Source organism: Loxodonta africana, chromosome 13 (genome assembly GCF_030014295.1).
Source record: "Loxodonta africana isolate mLoxAfr1 chromosome 13, mLoxAfr1.hap2, whole genome shotgun sequence".
NCBI lineage: Eukaryota > Metazoa > Chordata > Mammalia > Proboscidea > Elephantidae > Loxodonta > Loxodonta africana.
In genome coordinates this window covers 67,907,092-67,919,898 of record NC_087354.1, presented here as the reverse complement: position 1 = coordinate 67,919,898, position 12,807 = coordinate 67,907,092, and positions in this window count along the sequence as shown.

Here is a 12,807-nt window from a genome sequence, read left to right as displayed (position 1 = left end):
TCCTGAGGCCCGGCCACAATCGATGACTGCCCTGACAGGGAGCACAGCAGAGGACCCCTGAGGGAGCAGGAGATCAGTGGGATACAGACCCCAAATTCTCATAAAAAGACCAAACTTAATGGTCTGACTGAGACTAGAGGAATCCCGGTGGCCATGGTCCCCAGACCTTCTGTTGGCACAGGACAGGAACCATCCCCAAAGACAACTCATCAGACATGAAAGGGACTGGTCAGCGGGTGGGAGAGAGATGCTGATGAAGAGTGAGCTAATTATATCAGGTGGACACTTGAGATTGTGTTGGCAACTCTTGTCTGGAGGCGGGATGGGAGGATAGAGAGAGAGGGAAGCTGGCAAAATTGTCATGAAAGGAGAGACTGAAATGGCTGACTCAAGATGGGGAGAGCAAGTGGGAGTAGAGAGTGAGAGGTATGTAAACTTATATGTGACAGACTGATTGGATTTGTAAACGTTCACTTGAAGCTTAATAAAAGTTTATTAAAAAAAAAAGTAGCCAAGCCATCTAAAGATTTAGGAAAATGCAAATGTGACCAATGAAATGATTTTACAATAAATCAACAGTTATTGAAAATATTTAGCTAGTGTGGCTAGAGTTTAGGATGAAGGGCACTCATACACTACGGAGAAGCATGGAAACTGGTAAAAGCTTTGGTGGGGTTAATTTGGGCAGCACTTACCAAAATGCTAAAAGTGAATGTTCTTCGAGCCAAGATTCATACTTCTAGAACTATTTCCTTCAAAACTATTCAGACAAATGCATAAATATTTATGCATAAGGGTGTTCATCACAGTATCATCTGTACTATTGGAAACTGGAAAGAAAAAGGTTTATCTTAAACATTAACTGGGGAATGTCCGAATAGATGATGGTACATACATACTATAACAGGTAGTCATTAAAAAGAGCAAGGTAAAGTTATGCATACTGACATGGAAAAATGCCCAGGATATATTGTTAAGCTTAAAAGTAAGTGACAGTCATAGACAAAAATGTAAAAGCTGAAACTATAGAACTTCTAGAAGAATACTTAAAAGATAATTGTTGTGACCACGAGTTAGGCAAAGATTTCTTAAGACACAAAATGCACAAACCATAAAAGAAAAATTGATAAAATTTTCTTCAACAAAATTGAAAAATGTCTGCTTTTCTAAAGGCAATGCTAAGAAAACAAAAATACAAGCCAAACACTGGTAGAAAATAATTGCGTGACACAAATCTGATAAAGGACTTGTATCTAGGATATATAAAGAACTCTTATGACTTGATAATAAGACAAAAAATGCAAATTTAAGAAAGATGCAAATGATTTGAAGAGGTACTTCACCTAAGAAGATATACAGACTGCAAATAAGCTCATGAAAAATGCTCAGCATCATTAGTCATTAAAGAAATGTAAATTAAAGGCGCAATAAAATATTATGCCAACTAAAATGGCTAAAATTTAAAAGATCTACAATACCAAGTGCTGCCAAGAATGTGGCAGCACTGAGACTCTCAAAATCACTGGTGGGAATGCAGAATTATGCAGCTGCTTTGGGAAACAGCTTACAGTTTCTTATAAACATATACCATATGGGCCAGCAACCCCACTCCTAGGTATTTACTCAAGATAAGTGAAAAAAAAATGTCCACACACAGGCCTATATGTGGAAATTTGTAGTAGTTTTATTCATAATATCCAAAACCTGAAAATAATCCAAATGGCCATCAACCGCTGGATGGATAAACAAATTGTGGTACATCTATAGAATGAAATGCAACTCAGCAATAAAAAGGAAGGAACTGCTAATCAGTGTAACAACATGAATGGATCTCAGAAGCATTCTGCTAAGTGTAAGAAGCCAGTCGCAAAAATTATCCCATTTATATAACATTCTGAAAAAGACAAAACTACAGGGACAGAAATCAATAGTTCCCAAGAGCTAGAGGTGAAGTGAAGAGATGGACTGCAAAAGGACACAAGGGAAATTCCTGGGGTTATGAAAATAACCTAGGCTTTGATTGTGGTGGTGGTTGTGCGAATACATTTATCAAGAACAATTGAACTGTACATGTAAAAGGGACAACTTTTAGGGTGTACATTCTATCTCAAAAAATATAATTAGAAAAAACAAAACACAGAAAGGACCAAGTAAGCCAAAGACTCCATCAGCCTGAGCCTAGAAGAACTAGATGGTGCCTGGCTACCACTGATGACCACCCTGACAGAGAACACAACAGAGGATCCCTGATGGAGCAGGAGAAAAGTGGGATGCAGACCTCAAATTCTAGTAAAAAGACCAGATTTAATGGTCTGACTGAGACTAGAGGGACCCCAGAGGTCATGGCCCCCTGGATTCTTTGTTAACCCAAAACTTAAACCATTCCCCAAGCCAAGTCTTCAGACAAAGATTAGACTGTACCCTAAGACAGAAAATGATACTGGTGAGGAGTGTGCTTCTTAGCTCAGGTAGACACATGAGACTATGTGGCCAGCTCCTGTGTTGTGAGAAGGCAGAGGGGGACGGGAGTGGGTTGAATGGACACAGAAAATACAGGGTGGAGAGAAGGACTCTGCTGTCACATTGTAGGGAGAGCAACTAGGGTCACATAGCAATGTGTGTATGTTTTTGTATGAGAAACTGACTTGAATTGTAAACTTTCACTTAGAGCACAATAAAAATAAAGAATTTTTTTAAAAATGTGAAAAAGGCACTTGATAAAAGTAGACACAGCCTGATCATGTTTTTTATTGAACTATAATTGTGTGCATAGTTGTAAACATTCTTAGATGTGTATAAGAAAAATTGTTAAATGATCCACACCCAAACCTGGATTGTGATTACCTCTAGGGAATGAGAGCATAGCAACAGTTTAGTTTTTTTTTTTTTTAATAGACTTTATTTTTACAGGTTTACAGAAAAATTGTGCAGAAAGTACAGAGTTCCTATTGGCACCCTCCTCCTGCACACTGTTTCTCTTGTTATTAACTTCTTGTTACATTTATGAATCAATACTGGCACATTCTTATTAACTAAAGTCCATACTTTACATTAGGGTTCACTCTGTGTTGTGCAGTCCTATGGGTTTTGACAATTGCTTAATGCCATGCGTCCACCATTATGGTATCATATAAAATAGTTTCACTGCCCTAAAATATTATACTTTTTATTTTATGTACATCTGTGCTGTTCACGGAACCCTGGTGGTGCAGGGGTTAACAGTTCAGCTGCTAACCAAAAGGTCAGCAGCTCCACAGTTTTTTCCACATACATGTTGACCATAAAAATACTAAAGACAAAAGATTGTCCTACCTTGGTGCAAAGTGTTTCCTTAACCATTTTGTCACAAATATCTCATCACTGTATTTAGAAAAATAGGATTACCCAAAATAAAACTTTTTTTTTCCTTTCATGAGAACAATTCTAGATTCGAAGATCTAAATCCAAATAACAAATATTATTTTTCCCCTCTGAAGACTTTTCTATAATAACTGTCTTTCACTATAGAGTTTTCTTAATTTCGTTGTTGTTAGGTGCTGTGAGTTGATTCCAACTCATAGCAACCCTACGTACAACAGAACGAAACTCTGTCCGGTCCTGCACCATCCTCATAATCATTGCTATGTTTGAGCCCGTTGTTGCCGCCACTGTGTCAGTCCATCTCTTTGGGGGTCTTCCTTTTTTTTGCTGACATTTATCAAGCATGATGTCCTTCTTCAGGTACTGGTCCCTCCTGATCACATGTCCAAAGTACGTGAAACAAAGTGTCACCATCCTTGCTTCCAAGGAGCACTCTGGCTGTACTTCTATCAAGACAGATTTGTTCATTCTTCTGGCAGTCCATAGTATAGTCACTATTCTCTGCCATCAACATAATTCAAATGCATCAATTCTTCTCCATTGCAAATGATGTCTTGCATTGGACAAATCTGCTGCAAAAGACCTCTTTAAAGTGTTAAAAAGCATAGACAAAACTTTGAGAACTAAGGTGCACCAGACTCAAGCCACAGTATTTTCAATTGCCTAAATTAATTTCAGGGTTCCTTATAAACATGTCTAAAAGGTTTTGTGAGAATATTTTAATCAAAATGCCCTCATCTTTGAAAAGACATTAGGAAGTTAGATACACCAAACATAAACCTGTTGAGAAGGTCAACAGAAACCAGAATTTACAATCAAAGGCTAAATAGCTACATTCCTGTCCTTTCTGCTGTATTTAATCAAGAGGTTTCTTTGGAGCTGTCTCCTTATATTTCAATTCGAGACATTTTTTATTTGTGAAACTGGAAAAAACAAATCTAAAAACAAAATCAAGGTTTTATGGATGACAAATGCAAATCACAATTGCATCAAATGCCAGTTCTTGTCTATAAAATGTCTTTCCATAAATAATGCAGTAAGGACCACTCACTGAGAACATATATGTATTTACAATGGTCTCTAATTCCTTTTTCTATTAAAATGATAGGGCCTAAAATACAACATTCCCTTATGCCCTATAATTATTTTAGCTTACAGTTTTTTCTTAAAAAGAAATTGCCAGGATATCAAGCCTTCTCCGTTTTTTATCCTATCTCATAACAACAACAACAAAAAAATTGCCATCGAGTCAATTCCAACTCATAGTGACCCAATAGGACAGAATAGAACTGCCCAATAGAGTTTCCAGGCAAGGAGCATCTGGTGGATTGGAACTGCTGACCTTTTGGTTGGCAGCTATAGCACTTCACCACCACACCACCAGGATTTCCATCTCATAACAACGAGAGCCCGTAAAAGTGGTAACAAAAAAAAATTATAGTAAAAAAATATACATATGTATGCTTATGCTTCTTCATTTTATATAACACTGGAAAGATCCTGCTAGATATTTATTGATGTAATTTTTAAATCCCCCTGTATCTTTCTTCCCTTCCTCCACTCCTTCCTTTCTAGAGTGCCTTTTTTCCTCCTCTCACTGGGCAGTAATATGTATCTATAGATGGAGAGTTGATATGTACCAAAATGTAGAAGACGAATAGTTTGTTAAATTTCAAGTGTCAGGTTTAAAGGTGAAATATAGGTACTTTTTAGAAAAAGCAATGAACATAATTTCCGGGATGGTAACAAGCTTTAATACCTTGTTTCCAGTGTTACTTTACCTAGATATTTCTGAAAGAAAGAATTATATTATTGTTATTACTAATTGATATTTCTCTCCCCTCCTTTCCGACACACACATATCATATAAACTATAAAGTATGCCCCGCGGAGTAATAAGGTCATGTAACAATTACGGGATTTTTATTTTAAAAAATTAAGTTGATCTCAATTGACTATTAGAGAAAAGAAAAAAAAAAAGCCACAATTCTGTAGACTTAACTAGTACTTAATTAAAAATTGCCTTCCCAAAGATCTTACTTTTGTTTGTAACTGCTAAAGCCCTACCTCAAATAATAGTTGTTTGTGGAATCATAGCTAAAAATTCTATGAAATTGTAATACTTACATTAAATGATTCTCCCCCAAATTTTTAGTATATATGAATTGCCTCAATATTTTTTTTTAATATTTTTATTCGTTATTTGTACAATCTAGGCTTTACTGGATATCATCCTATCGCTGACAGTGTTGTACTTCAGGATCGATCTTGAAATGTTCTTTTTAACGAATGCAACACTATTCCTCTTCAAGTTGTCATTCCCAGCATAGGAGACTATATGATTGTCTGATTCAAAATGGCCAATACCAGTCCATTTCAGCTCACTAATGCCTAGGATATTGATGTTTATGCGTTCCATTTCATTTTTGACGATTTCCAATTTTCCTAGATTCATACTTTGTACATTCCAGGTTGCAGTTATTAAGGGGTGTTTGCAGCTGTTTCTTCTCATTTTGAGTCATGCCACATCAGCAAATGAAGGTCCTGAAAGCTTTACTCCATCCAAGTCATTACGGTCGACTCTACTTTGAGAAGGCAGCTCTTCCCCAGTCATCTTTTGAGTGCCTTCCAACCTGGGGGCCTTATCTTCCAGCACTATATCAGACAATGTCCTGCTGCTATTCATAAGGTTTTCACTGGCTAATGCTTTTCAGAAGTAGACTGCCAGGTCCTTCTTCCTAGTCTGTATTAGTCTGGAAGCTCAGCTGAAACCTGTCCTCCCTGGGTGACCCTGCTGGTATCTGAATACCGGTGGCACAGCTCCCAGCATCACAGCAACACACAAGCCCCCCACAGTACGACAAACTGACAGATCTATCCTGAAGAACAATGCTGTCAGTGATAGGATAATATCCATATGCCTACAAGGGAGACCAGTCAATACGACTATTATTCAAATTTATGCACCAGCCACTAGGGCCAAAGATGAAGAAATAGAAGACATTTATCAGCTGCTGCAGTCTGAAATTGACCAGACATGCAATCAAGGTGCATTGAGAATTACTGGCAATTGGAATGTGAAAGTTGGAAACAAAGAAGAACGATCAGTAGTTGGAAAATATGGCCTTGGGGATAGAAACAATGCTGGGGATCAAATGACAGAATTTTGCAAGACCAACAACTTCTTCATTGCAAATACCCTCTTTCACCAACATAAACAGTAACTACACACATGGACCTCGCCAGATGGAACACACAGAAATCAAATTGACTACATATGTGGAAAGAGACGATGGAAAAGCTCAATACCATCAGTCAGAACAAGGCCAGGGGCCGACTGTGGAACAGACCGTCATCAATTGCTCATATGCAAGTTCAAGCTGAAACTGAAGAAAATCAGAGCAAGTCCACGAGACCCAAAATATGACCTTGAGTATAGCCCACCTGAATTTAGAGACCATCCCAACAATATATTTGACACACTGAACACTAGTGACCAAAGACCAGACAAGTTGTGGAATGACATCAAGGATATCATACACGAAGAAAGCAAAAGGTCACTGAAAAGACAGGAAAGAAAGAAAAGACCAAGATGGATGTCAGAGGAGACTCTGAAACTTGCTCTTGAGCATCGAGCAGCTAAAGCACAAGGAAGAATTGATGAAGTAAAAGAACTGAAGATTTCAAAGGGCATCTCGAGAAGACAAAGTAAAGCATTATAATGACATGTGCACAGACCTGGAGACGGAAAACCAAAAAGGAAGAACACACTTGGCATTTCTCAAGCTGAAAGAACTGAAGAAAAAATTCAAGCCTCAAGTTGCAATAGTGAAGGATTCCATAGGGAAAATATTAGAAGACGCAGGAAGCATCAAAAGAAGATGGAAGGAATACACAGAGTCATTATACCAAAAAGAATAAGTCGATGTTCAAACATTTCAAGAGGTGGCATATGATCAGGAACCAATGGTACTGAAGGAAGAAGTCCAAGCTGCTCTGAAGGCATTGGCAAAAAACAAGGCTCCAGGAATTGAAGGAATATCAATTGAGATGTTTCAACAAACAGATGCAGCGCTGGAGGTGCTCACTCATCTATGCCAAGAAATATGGAAGACAGCTTCTGGCCAACTGACTGGAAGAGATGCATATTTATGCCTATTCCCAAAAAAGGTGATCCAACCAAATGTGGAAATTATAGAGCAATATCATTAATATCACACGCAAGCAAAATTTTGCTGAAGATCATTCAAAAATGGCTGCAGCATTATATCGACAGAGAACTGCCAGAAATTCAGGCCAGTTTCAGAAGAGGATGTGGAACCAGGGATATCATTGCTGATCTCAGATGAATCCTGGCTGAAATCAGAGAATACCAGAAGGATGTTTACCTGTGTTTTATTGATTATGCAAAGACATTTGACTGTGTGGATCATAACAAACTATGGACAACATTACAAAGAATGCGAATGCCAGAACACTTAATCGTGCTCATGAGGATCCTTTACATAGATCAAGAGTCAGTTGTTCATACAGAACACGGAGATACTGATTGGTTTAAAGTCAAGAAAGGTGTGCATCAGGGTTGTATTCTTTCACCATACCTATTCAATCTGTATGCTGAGCAAATAATCCGAGAAGATGGACTATATGAAGAAGACGGGGCATCAGGATTGGAGGAAGACTCATTAACAACCTGCATTATGCAGATGACACAACTTTGCTTGCTGAAAGTGAAGAGGACTTGAACCACTTAGTGATGAAGATCAAAGACCACAGCCTTCAGTATGGATTGCACCTCAACATAAAGAAAACAAAAATCCTCACAGCTGGACCAATGAGCAACATCATGATAAACAGAGAAAAGATTGAAGTTGTCAAGGATTTCATTTTACTTGGATCCACAATCAACAGCCGTGGAAGCAGCAGTCAAGAAATCAAAAGACCCATTGCATTGGGCAAATCTGCTGCAAAGGACCTCTTCAAAGTGTTGAAGAGCAAAGATGTCACCTTGAAGACTAAGGTGTGCCTGACCCAAGCCATGGTATTTTCAATCACATCATATGCATGTGAAAGCTGGACAATGAGTAAGGAAGACCAGAGTTGACACCTTTGAATTGTGGTGTTGGCGAAGAATATTGAATATATCATGGACTGCTAAAAGAACGAACAAATCTGTCTTGGAGGAAGTGCGGCCAGAATGCTCCTTAGAGGCAAGAATGGCAAGACTGCGTCTTACATGCTTTGGACATGTTGTCAGGAGGGATGAGTCCCTGGAGAAGGACATCATGCTTGGCAGAGTACAGGATTAGCGGAAAAGAGGAAGACCCTCAATGAGGTGGATTAACACAGTGGCTGCAACAATGAGCTCAAGCATAACAAGGTTTGTAAGGATGGTGGAGGACTGGGCAGTGTTTCGTTCTGTTGTGCACAGGGTTGCCATGAGTCAGTACCAACTCGACGGCACATAGCAGCAACAACAACAACAGGCTTTACTGGACTGAATAAAATTAGCCTCAGAGAACCAAACGCTTATCACCACCTGTAATCTCTAAGCTTTTAAATATTTTGTATCATCTACTAGTGGTCAGAGAAATGAACGTTAAAACAACAGTGTAATACTAATCTTTGCCTACCGTATCAGTAAAAATTACCAAAAATAAAAATTACCACTGTTACAATGGTGGATAAAATAAAGGAATGGAAATATAAATTTTGAAAAAATTCTGAGACCAACTTGGCAGTACGTACCCAAAGCTTTTACAAACCCTTTGGCCCAGCAATTTCATATCTAAAAACGTGTCTCAGGGAGTAATCAGACAGGTAGAAAATGACATCGGTACAAAACTGTTTATTGACATTTTTCTCATGCTAACATAAGAACAAACAAAACAATTAAAAACTAGGTTCAACCTAAATAATAAGAATAAATAATTGGTCAATTAATTTATAGTACCTTCATACTAGATGTATTAGTTTTATATTGCTACTGTAAAAAATTACCACAAATTTAGCAGCTTGAAACAACACACGTTTATTCTTTCAAAGTTCTATAGGTTAGAAGTCCAGGCAGGTTCAACGGGGTTTTCTGCTTGTGTCTCATAAGGCCAAAATCAAAGATATGGGCTGGTCTGAGTTCTTATCTGGAAGATCCGGGAGAAGAATCAGATTCCAGGCTCATTCAGGTTGTTGGCAGAATCCAGTTCCTTGTGGTTGTAGGTCTGAGGTCCCTGTTTGCTTGCTGCCTATAAGCCAGAAACCACCCTTAGCAAATTGAGGCCACCCACATTCCCTCTCAGGGGGCCCCTCCATCTCAAAAGCAGCAACGGCTCATGGAGTCCTTCTCAGGCTTCACATCTCTCTGATTTCTCCTTCTGCAACCAGTCAGAAAATTTTCTCTGCTTTAAAGTACTCATGTAAGGGGTCTGAGGACCATGGTTTCAGGGGACATCTAAGTCAATTGGCATAATAAAATCTATTAGAGAAAACATTCTGCATTCCACTTTGAAGAGTGGCATCTGGGGTCTTAAACGCCAGCAAGCAGCCATCTAAGATGCATCAATTGGTCTCAACCCACCTGGATCAAAGGAGAATGAAGAACACCAAGGACACAAGGCAATTATGAGCCCAAGAGACAGAAAGGGCCACATGAACCAGAGACTACATCATCCTGAGACAAGAAGAACTAGATGGTGCCCGGCTACAACTGATGACTGCCCTGACAGGGAACACAACAGAAAACCCCTGAGGGAGCAGGAGAGCAGTGGGATGCAGACCCCAAATTCTCATAAGACCAGACTTAATGGTCTGACTGAGACTAGAAGGACCCCAGTGGTCATGGCCCCCAAACCTTCTGTTGGCCCAGGACAGGAAACATTCCTGAAGCCAACTCTTCAAACATGGATTGGACCGGACAATGGGTTGGAGAGGGATGCTGGTGAGGAGTGAGCTTCTTGGGTCAAGTGGACACTTGAGACTATGTTTGCATCTCCTGCCTGGAGGGGAGATGAGAGGGTGGAGGGGGTTAGAAGCTGCGAAATGGACAGGAAAAGAGAGAGCAGAGGGAGAGAGCAGACTGTCTCATTAGGGGGAGAGTAATTGGGAGTGTGTAGCAAGGTGTATATGGGTTTTTGTGTGAGAGACTAATTTGATTTGTAAAATTTCACTTAAAGCACAATAAAAATTATTTAAAAAATAAAGTACTCATGTAATTAGCTTAGGCCCAACCAGATAATTTCCCTATCCTAACATCAACTGTGCCATATAACATAAAATAGTTATCAGAATCCTATCTCCTCATATTCACAGGTTCTAGGAATTAGTGTGGGACATTTCGGGGGGGGGGGTGCAATTCTCCCTGCCACACCATGAAACAAAATAGAGTAACTAAAAATGATGATAATAGAGTTGATATTTGGCTTGCCTAGCCAAAGATATAACTTGGTTATTAAGATTCTGAAATATGTCTATAGCATTTGGAAAACCTCTTACTAGGGTCCTGATGCTCTCCTAACGCCTCATGTCAGACAACCACAATCTGCTTGCTGATCCAGCGACTGAAAGACTGATCCCGGCCATAGGAGTAAATCCCCAGGCTTCTCTGATTGCTTGATGCCTGCAAAGTAATAATATGTAAATATTTTTGAAATAATCTCTGGATTTAGCAGTAAACTTAAGGTAAAGAAAAAAGGATATTACAATATTATTAAATGGAAAAAGATGGCATGTTTATTTGGGGTAGGTAGGTAGGCAGAGATAATACGGAAATAGATACAGGTATAATGGTTGCACTGGATTATTTATATTAGTGATTATGCATAGAAGCAATTTTTGGAAGACGTACCACACATGTTAACAGTGGTTATTACAAAGAGCTAGAATTTCAGGTGATATTAATTTAATTTTTTCAATTTTCTGTATTTTCTAATGAGTACATATCATTGCCATAATAAAGTTTACATAATAAAGACAAAATAATTTCTGGGCTTTTCTTTCCATGAACTATCTCTATGGCCTCCTTCTTTTTTGAACCTTTGTTTCTTAGTCAGTAAAATGAACTAAAAGATACTTTTCTAGCACAAAGCATTTATGCTGTTAATCATTCACTCAACCATAGTCTCAGGTCCAATCTAGATTTCCTTATAAAAGAAAAAAGGAAAGACGATGGAAGGAAAGAAATCATCAGAGACAAAGAAAGTCACTTTGTTTGTTTTGCACATTGTAGAAAACCATCATTTCTTTGTAAAATGACAATTTATTCAAGATCGATGCAAGAATCCACTCACTTTTCCTAATTGTCAAGGTTCTGTAAGATAATTCTCGCTTTTAGACTGCATGTCCTGAACTATCATTAACTGTCACAGAAAGCATTGAGGACACTGTAGTGAATATGACAGAAAGCCAAAATCTATGGAGCCAACATCCAAGATGGAGGACACAGATTGTTATAAAAGCTTTGAAGAAAATAAACAAGTAAGCTGTGATAAATAACGATGGAGAAGGGACTATTTTAGATAAGGTCATCAGGGCAGGGCTCTCTGAGGTTATAACATTTGAGCTGAGACCTGACGATAAGAAGAATACAGTGATGTGAAAAGTTAAAAAAAGAGGCGTTCTAGCAGAAGGGACAGCAATGCAGAGGCTCTGAAACAAGAAAGATTTTGGCGTGTTTGTGGAATACAAAGAAAAGTGTCATAATTGCAGTAGAATTAGTGAGAGACAGTGGCACCAAATGAAGTTAAAAAAATAACCAGGTATCATATAAGTATCCTTAGGCCAGAGTAAAGAGCACATATTTATTGTAAGCTCCTTTGGAAAGCCATTGAACACTTCTAAACATAGAAATGATGTGATCTGACTTATGTTTTAGAAAGATAACTTTGGCTGTTTTATAGAGAAGAGATTACAGTAGGTCAAGAGTAGAACATTGGAGATCAGTTAGATTACTGCAGTAGTCTGAGCAAGAGGTAGATGACAATGAGTAGGACTAAAAGAATGCCAGTGACAATAGACAAAAGTATAGAGTAAAACATATATTTTAAGGCATAATCCGTAGAGCTCGCTGGTGAGACTGGATGAGACAAGAAGAGAAATGAGAGAATCAGAATGGATCCTAGTTTTTCTTTGAGTAATCTGATCATCGATAGTCCATTTGCTGAGTTGGGAAAGGCTAGAGGAAGATGAAAATTTGAGAGTTAAATCAAGGCTGTATTTCAGACATAAGTCTGAAGTATTTATTAAATCTCCAACAGAAGTCAAATAGGCAGTGACACATGAACGTCCAGAACTCTAAGGAGAAGTAAGGCTAGATTTAAAACTCTGAAAGTTGCCAGACTATGTACGGTCCATAAAAGAAAAGTGGAGTCAAGATGGAGTCCTAGGCAATTCAAAATTTAAGTATAATAAGTTTGAGCATGGGAAAACAAAATTGACTGTTAATTTACCTTAATG